We start from the raw sequence: 12,876 nt of genomic DNA on the forward strand, positions 1-12,876 counted from the left end.
TTTGTATATATGTAGTATAAATGACTAGTTATACAAACAAGGATTGTAGCTATTATGCATATTTTCTTTCTTTCCTTCTCTGTATATATTGTTTTGTTTTCTGTTATCCTTCCCTTGTTATGCCATAGAAGTTTTTGGGCATTAACACTGCAATTTACTCTTGAAGGAAGAAAATGAACAGATGACAAAAACTCTCCTTTTAGAGGAATAGTCAACATGGCCTGGTAATGAGTAGTGTGACTGTCTTCCAGAGGTGGATAAAATGACTGTTGACAGTTTGCATCTCCTCATCTTGAGTAGAAAATAAGAATGCCTTTTTACAAAAGATGGTTGCAGGAAGTTCAAATCCGTGTGGAAAAGAAAGAATGAATTTTGAGTATCCAAAGAAGTACCTGGAACAGCCAAACAATTGTCTTTCCAGTTTGAAGTCATCTTTCTAAACTCACCTTTATGATCCTGAGGATCTGCTGTGCCACCGGCTCCCTTCCCACCTCTGACAGTTGGAGCTCCTGGAGGAAGACTGCAGGCAGGAGGAGGAATAAAGACCTTGGTCCTTCTTGTGGGTGCCTGCCTGCTTCCTGTGTCTGTCAGACTCATTCACCCAGCCATAGCAATTTGTTTTAAAGCTGCAGCTGAATACTGTCTAAAATTTTTCCAATACAGGCACACTGTGCCCCTTCAGAGACACCAATTCACACTGCCTAGACCCCTCTCCTTAGAAGATTGAGTCCCAACCCCACAGGACTTCTCCAAACTCAGTGACACCAATCCCAGCCCAGCAGTTTCCTTTCCTCAGAGGTTTCACTTTCAGCTCTGTGGGCTCCCTCTTTTTAGATTCTAGCTTTTAATAACTCCAACCTCTTCCCTTCCTTCACCCAGTTCTAGGGTGGCAGCTGCTTCCTGCTGTTGCTACTTCCATGATAACCTAGTTTCCCTTTTGCCTTTTCAGTTAGTGAACAATTTTTCCAAGCCACTTTACAGTTCTTTATGTTAATTTTTATGTTTAAAATGTTCAAAATACCTTGCATGGCTTCTGTCTCCTGAGCAGACCCTGACTGACAAATCTCTAAGTGGGAATCTCTCCAATGAGGTGACAGACAATAGGTGGAAGTCCCACCTTTGAATCTTACCTCCTCCACACATTATGTTCCAGCAACATCAGAACTGCCTGTAGCTTCCCAATCATCATGTGGTTTGTGTTTCTATATGTTACCTACGTATTCTAGGAATCATGCCAAGACCATCTTTAAAACTAATGAGTAATGAGAGATGGATCTGGAGACATAGGTTAGGCCAGACTGAATGAATGGCATAGAAGTTTTTACTATATACTATTGAGATGATAGACTTGGAAAGATTTTAAGCTGAAGAATGATATGGAAACAGCAGTATTTCAAGAGCTACATCTAGAAGTCATATTGGAATGTTCTTCTAGACCAAAATTTCTCCTCTCCATCTTAACATTCTTGCTGAGGAAAAGATATACCGAAATCTACAGAGAGCTCTTCTTTCCTCCTCCTGCCCTGCCGGCTCTCCTCTGAAAGCAAGGCTTTCAGATAAAAGCAAGGCTTGTATCTGTCAGCCACCCAGAAGAGGCATCCTCCACCCTCATCATCACTAGCACCACTACCGCCATTATATTCTGTAGGTTAACAGAGGATAGGGGAGGGTTGGCCAAGGAGGTAGAAGAATGAGAAAGTGAAAGGTAAAGGCTGACGAGAGGAGAGTCTGGAGGAAAGAAATTGGTAGAAAACAGAAAAGTTACTAAAAGGAGAAATGAGAGATGGGCATCAGTGAGAATAGGATATTTCATAAATGTTTGAAGGCAATTAATCCAAACAATAACTACAGAGCCAAGTGACTACTCAAGATCTCTTTTTTAGCAAAAAGCCGTACTCCATTTGAGAATAACTTAATTGGCAACTAGATGCTGTGAATCTAATGGGAACAAGAAGTCGCATAAAAACTGCCATGTACTGAATGTGTTCCCCCTCCAAATTCATATGTTGAAATCCTTCCCCTCAAGGTGATGGTATTGGGAAGTGAGTTCTTTGGGAGGTGACTAGGTTATAAAAGTGGAGCCCTCAGCAATAGGATAAATGCCCTCGTAAAAAAAGCCCCAACAGAGCTCCCTTCCTTTCTATCATGTGGGGACAGAGAGAGATTGGCAGTGTGCAACTCAGGAAAGGGCAATCTCTAGAACATGACCATGCTGGCACCCTGATCTTGGAATTCCAGCCTCCCTCGGTGAGAAATATATTTCTGTTGCTTCTAAGCCACCCACTGTATGGTATTCTATTATTGTAGCCTGAATGAACTAAAACAACAACTTTGTCTATAATTTATTCCATTCTATTATAAAACTGTGAGTGATGGAACCAAAAAATAAGACTGGTTATGGGGAAAACACAGTATAGCTTAAGGACTCCCTTATGTAAGAACCACCAAGAACAGAAGGAAGAGTTTTTAAATAAGCCCCCTGCCTAACGCCTGTGATCCCAAAGTTCTCATCCATTCAACAAATATTTAAATGAGTCTATGTTGTTCTAGATGCTGGGCTCACAGCAGTAAATGAGACAGATGGTGTGCCTGCCTTCATGGGGTTTACAGTCTAGAAATTAAGATGTATATATAACAAAGTGTTAAGTGTCCTGAGGAATAAAGTAATATGGAAATAAAAGACTGAAATCCCAATTAGCAGTAAGTGGAGAAAAAACAGGAAAAGCTTCATGAAAAATATGGCATTGGATCTGGGTTTGGATGTGTAGGTAGACTTTGAGCAGGTAGGGGAGAAAGAGGGAAGTGCATTATAGGCAGAAAGCACAGCATAAGCAAAGGCTCTGGAAGTGGGAAACCTTGGAGTGTGGGCAAAGGGAGTAAATAAGGTTATCTGGGCAGAGCCTAAGGTGGCTTTACTTGGGTAGAGCCAGTAGTGGCTTCACCTTTCCATCTCCATCCCCACAATCATTCCCCTAGCCTTGCCCTTCTGGATCTAGTCTTCCTTCTAACTTTTTCATCTCTTGCTACTTCCACCTCCCCATCCCTGCCCCCAGGGAATCCTCAATCAGAACAGAGGGATTTATGAGCAGTAGCACTCCCTTCCTCAGATCAATGGCCAAAGATCAATAGCTATAATGTGGAAATTAATCCATATTCATTAGAATTGAATTGAGCAAATGATATTATAAAAACTCCCTGAAAATCTATGGAAGGGAATTAAAGAGAAAGTTATTCTAATGTCACTACTGTCTGCCAAACTACAGGTTTACGAAATTCATCAAGGGCAGTCCCTATTAGTTTTTAAAGGAAACTTAAAGGTCATTTAGGGGCATAGCTATGTTGGTCACTCAGATGCAGAGAGTATGGAGATGGAATACATACTTTTCTACACATGGATTTGGAGATCTAGGAAGTAGAATTGACTAAATGAACTTGTGAGTAAGTCCAGTCTTAGAATCCTGTGACTCCTTCCTAGATTCTGCCCTGATACCACAAGATGTACTTCAGGTATGTCACATGTGGGCATTAACTTAGAAACCAGATTGGCTCCTGAAGACTAGCCTCCTTCCTGGTCCCCTTTCCTATCCCAAAGAGTCTCTGGTGATTTTCATAGCCAGATCCCCAAGTCTCTACCCATCACACACCTCCCAAAGCAAGAAAAGACACAGATTGACAAGAAATCTTTAGGCTAATGCAGCTGTGAAAACTAGAGAACTCTCAAAAGGAAGGTGCAATGGGGGCCTGGGGAAAAGTTTGCAGGGGTGCAGGCAGAGGGACTGGATTCTAGTTTTGACTTCATCTCTACTAGCTGTAGAAAAAAAAATACATAACCCCTTTGAGGCTCAGTTTCTTTATCTGTGGAATAAGGGCCATAATATAATAATTCCAACCTCAACAGGTTACTACAAAGATTAATTAACATAATGAATGATGAAAGTGCTTTGCAAAATGTTATTCAAAAACACCATATTGTTCTAAAGCTCAAAGATGTTCTTCTGAGGCAGGTATACTATGGAATCTGTCAAGGAGTTCCCTGAATACCATAAATGTCCTGTAATTATATCCCAGATTTTCCCTCAATATAAGTATATGCATTTTGAGGGGAAAGAGAGTCCATGGTTTTTATCAGATTCTCCAAGAGGTCTGTGACCAGTAGAGATTAAAAGTTGAGAAGCCCTGATATAAGCATACTGAGAAGTTTCTCCTCATCTCTGTGCAGATGGGAGCAGGGTCTTTTATACATCACAGCAGGAGTGACTGCAAGGTGAGTCATCAGAGTTCCTGAAGAAAGTTGTAAAATCTTGGTGGTCAGCTACACAAATGGTCTAAAGCAGTCAGAATGGGATTAATGGCTTCCTGACATTTTTTCAGTCTTGCTTGTTATCCAATTCCAGGAGATCTGCTCAGCTCTGTGTGATGGGAGCCCCTTGGAGCAAAACTGCTCTCCACATACCATATGTGGTGCCCCCAACAGGTGAATGAAAAAGGGGCCATGCTCCTTTCTCCAACCCCCTTCCAAATCAGTTCCACAGCTAAAGGAATCACAGAGTCTGTCGTAGCTTCTTGCTCTCCTTCACCCTTTCTCAAACTCATTGAGCATTGAGCATGCTGGGAGATCATTGTCACAGGAGACAGGGGAGCACTTAGACTACACTTTACATGATCTCTTGTTTAGAACCCAGACTCAAATACAGGGTCATACCACACTCCCTTTTTCTAACACAGGCCTGTCTGACATTTCTTTGGGGTCTCTGGAATCCTCCAGGAGGGCCTCAGTTCAGTAAAGGCATAGTTGGCTAATTGTTGGGCTTTTCTATTTTTGTTATTTATATTATTTAATTCCCCACTGATGCTATATGAATATTCTGGAGGTCCCTGACCAGTTTTTTCCAGTGTCTTTATAAGAAGAGGGCATAGAGGATGATCCCACAACTGGGAGGAAATAAAGTGGTCATCTCATTCTTGCCAATGCCTCTAGAAACCCTACTGCCCTCCTGCCCTGAAGGTGCCCCGACGTAGACATCTCACACACACACCCTTCGTCAGGAGACCAGGAGCTTCTTCTAGTGCCACTGGTGGTTCTATGCAAAATAGGACAAATGATTCTACATCTAGAATCAATTCCTTTTGCTCCAACTTTCTACAGTTATCAGGGCCCCATTAACTATTTTCAATCTCTTTTCTTTTTTCTGGGTAGTATTATCTTTTTTTCTGGAAAACTGCCAAGCATTGGGGGAGTCAGTGTGGGCAGAAATGACCACAGAGCTAAAGGGAATATATTTAAGGAATCCAACAACCATTCAATACAAATTTATTGAACATCTGCTGTGTTCCAGGAGCTATGCAAGACACACAAAGACATGATCTTGGGCTGGGTGATCCCCTCCAATAAGCCAGCTTCTGAGATCAAAGCAGCCATTCTTCAGGGCAGTTCTACAATGTTCACATATCTTTGTGGAATTTATTCAAGTATGTCCAATGGGTAACATAGTGATTTGGGTTAAGGATTTACCCCTGCCCCTAACTAGGCTGCAAATGCCTTAAGAGCAAAAGGGGTCCAGACAAGTGTTCTGCATTTGTTTGTTCAATTAAATTGAATTAAAATAGGACTTATGCCCTTTTGTTTATTATCTTTTTAGGTGATGAAGAAAAGAAGTAAAAAGGAATAGACAATGAACATGTACAACACTCCTAAAGAATTCTCCTCTACTAAATACACACTTATAGACACACACACATGTACATATGCATGCACATGCACACAGACACATTTAGAGGAGATTCTTGGCTCCCTGCCGCTTATTTGAAAACCCAGGCTTCAAGAGACAATTAAATATTGATGTCTTTACATCTCAATATTTTCTTTTCAAATATAAACAGCCCCAACAGGAGCCATTACTGGCACTTATTTAACTCCTTAAAAACATCCACAAGGGGTTTTACTCTTTTAAAATTAAATCATTAAGAGCAGAGAAAAAGCAACAGGCTGTGGGCTGGGAACTGGCTAACTCCCCTGAATCAAGCCTGTGGGAAGTCCCATTCACTTCCTTAGACTCAGTCTGGGATCCAGCTCTCCTGATCATGGGCCCAGCCTCCCAGGCTGCACCCCACCTGATGGTCTGAAAAGGACAAAAGGATGCTGTCTTGACAGCTTTCCCCAACAGGTACTTGAGTGCTCTGCAATTGGAGGCTTGGCAGAGTAATGCAAATTTCCTGTGTGTGATGATGTCCTTGCTGAATAGATTGATCCAGCAGAGAAACCAGTCAGGAATGAGCAGGTGGTGGCTGCAGGCCCTTAGCTCTCTGTCCCAGTACCAATGACAGTGCTTCTAGACTAGGCTGCTGGTGGCCTTCTCACTACACTACCATCCCCACCTGCCATCAGGCCTCTATCACATGCATACTCAGGACTCTTCTCCCACAGTTTGTCCCTAACAGCCCACCCTATAGGATCTCCAAGCTCAGGGCTGAGAGGAAAGGAAACAAAGCCCTTTCCCAAGAGTTATTTGAGCTAGGGGTAGGTATGGGAGTTTTGCAGTGGGCCTAATCTTACCCCCTTGAGTTGCTGACAATGTGTTCATGTCTAATTCCCTGTCTGTGGACAGGGCTTCTCCACAAATCCCTGTCTAGGGACTTCAAAAAAATAAGTGCTCACCAAATGAATGTTTCTTGGATAGAATTGAATTCTGAAATTATAGGGCTGAGAAAGCATCTCTGAAGTAATTCAAGTAGTCAACAGACATACTCTGACTACTATTCCTGTGCCAAGCACTGTGTAAACACTGGCATAGGGATTCTAACCCAGCTCCTATGAGTTCCTTGAAATTATAGGCAAATTATATGTTCATGTGCTGTTTTATGGGGAAGGAACCCATGGTTTTCACCAGCTTCTTCATGGGGTCATGACCCTCCCTAAAAACAGTTAATGAGCCCTGGCTGGCATAGCTCAGTGGATTGAGCGCAGGCTGCAAACCAAAGTGTCGCAGGTTCAATTCCCAGTCAGGACACATGCCTGGGTTGCAGGCCACGGCCCCCAGCAACTGCACATTGATGTCTCTCATTCTCTCTCTCTCTCTCTCTCTCTCTCTCTCTCTCTCTCTCTCTCTCTCTCTCTCTCTCTCTCTCTCCCTTCCCTTTCTAAAAAATAAATAAATAAAATCTTTAAAAAAACCAAACAAACAAAAGAAAATACCAGAAAAAAAACGGTTAATGACTACTAGTCTATGGGAAGATATGGAGACCAACAATCACAACAGAGTGCATACTCTGGTTTCTCTTCAGATCCTATAAATCTTTCACCTTTTAACAGAGTGATAAGCTCTGGGACCAAGATGAGCATGAGATTGTTTGCGGGCTTAGAACAGGGTTCAACCTGTAGAGCAAGAGCCCTCAAATCAGGATCACTCCCTTATAAAGTAGATATTACTAGTCCTATTTAACTAATAAGAAAAATGAGGCTCAGAGAGGTCAGGCTACTTGACCAAGGTCATACCCATCAGCAGAGCTAAAATTGAAATCTAAATCTCTGATTCCAAGCTCAAGCAAGTGCTGACTTTCTCCCCACCTCCCAGCTCTTACTTGCCTTGAAATTTGAGAGCCGAGCTTCTAGATTCTTCATGTTCTTCCAGGCATTGGGGGAACAGAGAAATGGAACCCCTGCAATGGCTGTCTCGAATTCTTGAGCAGACCCAGGCTCTGGGTCCCTGGTGTGCGTATCTCTGCATGCTTCAGCAGACTTTGTGTAGTCTATTTACCACATCTAAGACCAATTTCCTTTTCCTTCAGTTGCTTTGAAGATAATTGAAGGTACTTGCATTATCTGCCTGGGAATGTAAGAAGCTAGCTAATGCTGCAATCAATGCTTCTTGCTTAATGCTGTGCCTCCTCCCACTCTGAGCAACAGCTAAGGCAGCCTTCAATGACTGCCTCTGCAGATCTTCCCTGCCGGCTACTTTGTTAATGAGAAAGGGGCTGAAGGTTGAGGTGGCCCTCAGGATAATGGCAGGCAGATTGAGTTGTTAAGCCTGAATGAAATATTTAGTAGGATTCCGCTGGTCTGAGCAGTACTCTCAGCACTGCTGGGGGATGGGGTGGGGGAGGGTGCCCAACTTGAGTTCCCCAAGCTAAGGGCACTGATTAGCCTGTTCCAACCTGCAGGGAGGGTGGGAGCAGCAGCTCCAGTTCAGGCTGAGAAAATGCCATAGAGAGGAATGAGGAGGGGACTAGCCAGGACATGACCTCTAGACTGGCACCATGCCCAGGGTAGGCTGGGACTTCCTCCAAAGGGCAGGATGCCAGGCTCTGCAAAACCTGCACCAGCAGCCCCTTAAAGGACATGAAATAGGGATATCCACCACCACAGAGAAAGCTCCCATTGTCTCTATCCCTCCACATCTCATCTAGGTCCTGATGCTTTGTACTGGAATTAAGATTATCATGGGAAATTTAACAAGGATCTACACAGGGCTAGCTGAAGCTTGGGGTTGTGTGTGGAAGGAATAGAAAATATGGCATTCTCCCTATTCTTCTTTCCTAGATTACTCTGAGAACAGAGCATTCTAGTCTTATGTATAACATACCACACCATGCTGACTTCCTCACTTCTAAAATCATGCAATCTCAACATTAAATGGACTTTTTAGAGCAGGTGTTCATTCAATATTTATTGAGTTACTCACCTACTACGGTTAGGTGTATAGTAGATCATCTAGTTCATTCCACATTCAATGTTTTAATACACTCTATAGTGCCCCTTCCCAAATTGTCCAATGCTTGAATGCCTTCATGAATGAAAAATTCATTTGCTATTGATTCTCAATCCAAACAATCATTGATAGAAATAATTCCTTTTAATTAGGCCAAAATGATTTCATTCAGCTTCTGTAATAAAAACCTTGGCCCTTGTTTTTATTACTCACTTCCTACCCCTAACCCCCGATTATTACCAAAGTCACAATAGCGTCCTTCAGATATCTGAACACTGCCTTCAGATTCCTTCTAATTCAGGAGCGTGACCAAAATCTAATTACTAATCTGAGGAACAAGGTGGACTGCAGCAGTCCTAAGCCTTTTGGATGTCAAGTAACTTAATCCTTTCCTAGCTCTTCTCCTTCACATTTATTTGATTCCTTTTCTACTTAAACTCCAGGTCTAATACAAAATAGTCGTCATGAGCCCTGGCTGGTGTAGCTCAGTGGATTGAGCATGGGCTGTGAACCAAAGCATCACAGGTTCAATTCCCAGTCAGGGCACATGCCTGGGTTGCAGGCCACGGCCCCCAGCAACCGCACATTGATGTTTCTGTTTCTCTCTCTCTCTCTCTCTCTCTCTCTCTCTCTCTCTCCCTCTCTCTCTCTCTCTCTCTCTCTCTCTCTCTCTCTCTCTCTCTCTCTCCCTCCCTTCCCTCTCTAAAAGTAAATAAATAAAATCTTTAAAAAAAATAGTAGTCATGAAACTCCTCTGAAAAAAGCAGGTTACAAATTTTGGATTTTAACCCCTTATCAGATGTATCATATCATTGACCAATATGTTGTCCTCTTCAGTGGGTTGTCTTGTCACTTTGTTGATGGTTTCCTTTGCTGTGCAAAACTTTTTAGTTTAACGTGGTCCCATTTGTTTATTTTTCCTTTTGTTTCCCTTGCCCAAGGAGACATATCAGAGAAAATATTGCTTTAAGAAATGTCCAAGATTTTACTGCCTATGTTTTCTTCTAGGATTTTTATGGTTTCTAGTCTAACACTTAAGTAGTTAATCCATTTTGAGTTTTTTTCTTGTGTATGGTGTTAGATGGTGGTTTGGCTTTATTTTTTACACATATCTGTCCAATTTTCTCAGCACTATTTATTGAATAAACTATCTTTACCCCATTGTATGTTCTTGCTCCTTTGTCAAATATCAGTTTACCATAAAAGCATGGGTTTATTTCTGGGCTCTCTAATCTGTTCCATTAATCAATATGTTTGTTTTTATGCCAACACAACACTGTTCTGATTACTATGGCCTTGTATAGTTTGATGTGAGGTAGCATGACTCTTCCAAATTTGTTCTTCTTTCTCAAAATTGCTGAGGCTCTTCAGGGTCTTCTGTGGTTTCACATAAATTTTTGGACTAGGAATTAATATTCAGAATTTATAAATAACTTGTATAACTAAAAACCAAAAAGAAAAAATCCAATTAAAAAATGGGCAGAGAACCTGAATAGACTCTTCTCCAAAGAAGACATACAGATGGTCAATAGACATGAAAAGATACTCAATATCACTAATCATCTGAGAAATGCAAATAAAAACTATAATGAGATATCACTGGACACTGGTCAGAATGGCTGTCATCAATAAATTCATAAGCAACCAGTGTTGGTGAGAATGTGGAGAAAAGGGAACCTTCATGTATTGTTGGTGGGAATGAACATTGGTGCAGCCACTGTAGAAAGCAGTATGGAGTTATCTCAGAAAATTAAAAATGGAACTGCCTTATGGCCCAGGAATTCCATTTTTTTGCAATTTATCCAAAGAGACCTGAAATACTAATTTGAAAGAATCTATGCACCCCTATGTTCATTGCAGCACTATTTATAATAGTCAAGATTTGGAAGCAGCCCAAGTATCCATCAGTAGAAAAGTGGGCAAAAAAGATGTGGTACAGCCCTGGTCAGGTGGCTTAGTTGGTTGGAGCATTGTCCCATAAATCAAAAGGTTGTGGGTTTGATCCCCAGTCAGGGCACATACAGGAGGCAACTGATTGATGTCACTCTCACATCAATGTTTCTCTCTTTCTCTCTCTCAAATCAATAAATATATCCTCAGGTGAGGATTTTTTTAAAAAGCTAAGCTACATTTACACAATGGAATACTGCTCAGCCACTAAAAAAAAGGTAACTTTACCCTTTGCAACAGCATAGATGGACCTGCTAAGTGAAATAAACCAGCCAGAAAAAGACAAGTACCATATGATTTTGCTCATATGTGGAATCTAATGAACAAAATGAACTAACAAACAAAATAGAAACAGACTCACAGATACAGAAAGCAGACTGACAGCTATTGGAGGAGAGGAAAGTTGGGGGACTGAGTGAAAAAAGGTAAAGGGATTAATTAAAAAAAAAAAACCTCATAGGCACAGACAACAGCATGGTGATTACCGGGGAGAAGAGAGGTAGGGAGAGGTAGAAGAGAGTAAAGGGGGGATAATGGTGATTAAAGGAGACTTGACTTGGGGTGGTGAACACACAATACAATGTACAGATGATATATTATAGACTTGTACACCTGAAAACTATTTAACTTTATTAACAAATGTTACCCCAATAAATTCAATTTTAAAAAAAGAAAAAGCAGGTTACAAAATTCCTGTTCTTGTTTGTGATAGACTGGCTTGTAGCAAATTCTTCTACTAATAAAAACTTTAAAACATAAAAACAAAAAACAACTCTTTATAAATCATCAGAAAGCTATCAAGGCAGCCAGGACTTATAAGCCAAATCCTTAGAAAGAAGACAAATAAATTGAGAAGCACCCTACACTTAGTATTGCTTTTGAGGTGATTCAGCTCTTCATTTGCAGCTCAGAGACTGAGAAGAAGACAAGCATAAAGTAGAAGCTAAGACACCAAGAACTGAAAACAGAAGTTTTTTATTTGAGGCCCATGAAGCTGAGGAGACATAAAATGAAGTTCAGAGCTACCAAGGCATTCAAGCTATAAAGGCTGAGATCCTAGAGAGAAGAAGTCAAAGAAGTGAGTCCAATATTCAATGCCAATTTCCCTCAAGCACTTGTGATCTATAAGCAGAAGCCCACAGGCTGGGAACCCCAACCAAACAGTGGTTATGAGGCTGGGAAATTAAAAGGCACTTTTAGTTCTCAGATTCTTACTTCCAACGTGCCAGAAGGGAAATGAGGCTGGTAAGCTACACCCTTTTCCTAACACGATCTTCATCCTAATGCAGATCAAGAAATGAAGAAACAATGGATATGTCAAAAATGGCCATGGCCATGGGCAGCCTATTAACTGTGCTATCTTCACTCAGTATGCCCAAGGACAAGGCCTGTAAGAAATTCATCATTCAAAATAGTAAAGGCCACAGCGATCAGGGGCATTCTCAAAGCAAGTGTCTTCAACTCCTACGTACTTTCGAAGCTGTATGTGAAACTATATTGCTGTGTGAGTTGTGCCACTCTCAGCAAGATAGTCAGAAAACATTCTCATAAAGCCTGGAAGGACAGAACATCCCCACCAATTTAGACCTGTGGTTATTGCCCCACAACTTCCACCAAAGCCCATATAATTGGCTGAGTCCTTAAGGACTGAAGAAAACTGTCTGGAAAAAAAAATAAGTACTATACTTTACAAAAAGAGCTTTTAGTAGACTTACAGTATTAGGGAGATAAAAATGAGAGACCACCAGGGAGAAGGCTTTGTACACATTCCAGGATTTTATTTAGGACCCATGAAGTGTTAAACTCAAAGAGTAAAAGTGAGTAGAGTGGAACTCAGCTTCAAATACAGGTGATCTTCCCCTACCCTAATTGACTAGGTAACACTTAAGTGTAAAATGACAACATTTAGAGACTATAAGTTTTCATAAGAATGCCTGGCACTCAATAAAAAATGACTAAGCAATCTAGGACACAAAATGAAATAGCTGGAAACCAAAATAAAGAACAGATGATAGTAACAGACTCACGGCTGAACCAAATATTAGTGTTTTCAGGCACAGACTTTAAAGTAACCATGATGAATATCTTCAAGAAAATAGATCAAAATGGTGAATATTAGAAAATATATTCACTTTGGAATCTCCTTTAAATATAATTTTAGAACTAAAACTACATAATAACTACAATTAATAGTTTAGGTTTAACAAGGGATTAGGCAGTA

General features: G+C 41.0%; 1 pseudogene; it reads left to right on the plus strand.

Moving 5' to 3' along the window:
* Positions 1-11,938: 11,938 nt before the first annotated feature.
* LOC123817645 lies at positions 11,939-12,283 on the plus strand (annotated as a pseudogene).
* Positions 12,284-12,876: the final 593 nt, after the last annotated feature.

Source organism: Phyllostomus hastatus, unplaced genomic scaffold (assembly GCF_019186645.2).
Source record: "Phyllostomus hastatus isolate PE091 unplaced genomic scaffold, TTU_PhHast_1.1 phas_contig_113, whole genome shotgun sequence".
NCBI lineage: Eukaryota > Metazoa > Chordata > Mammalia > Chiroptera > Phyllostomidae > Phyllostomus > Phyllostomus hastatus.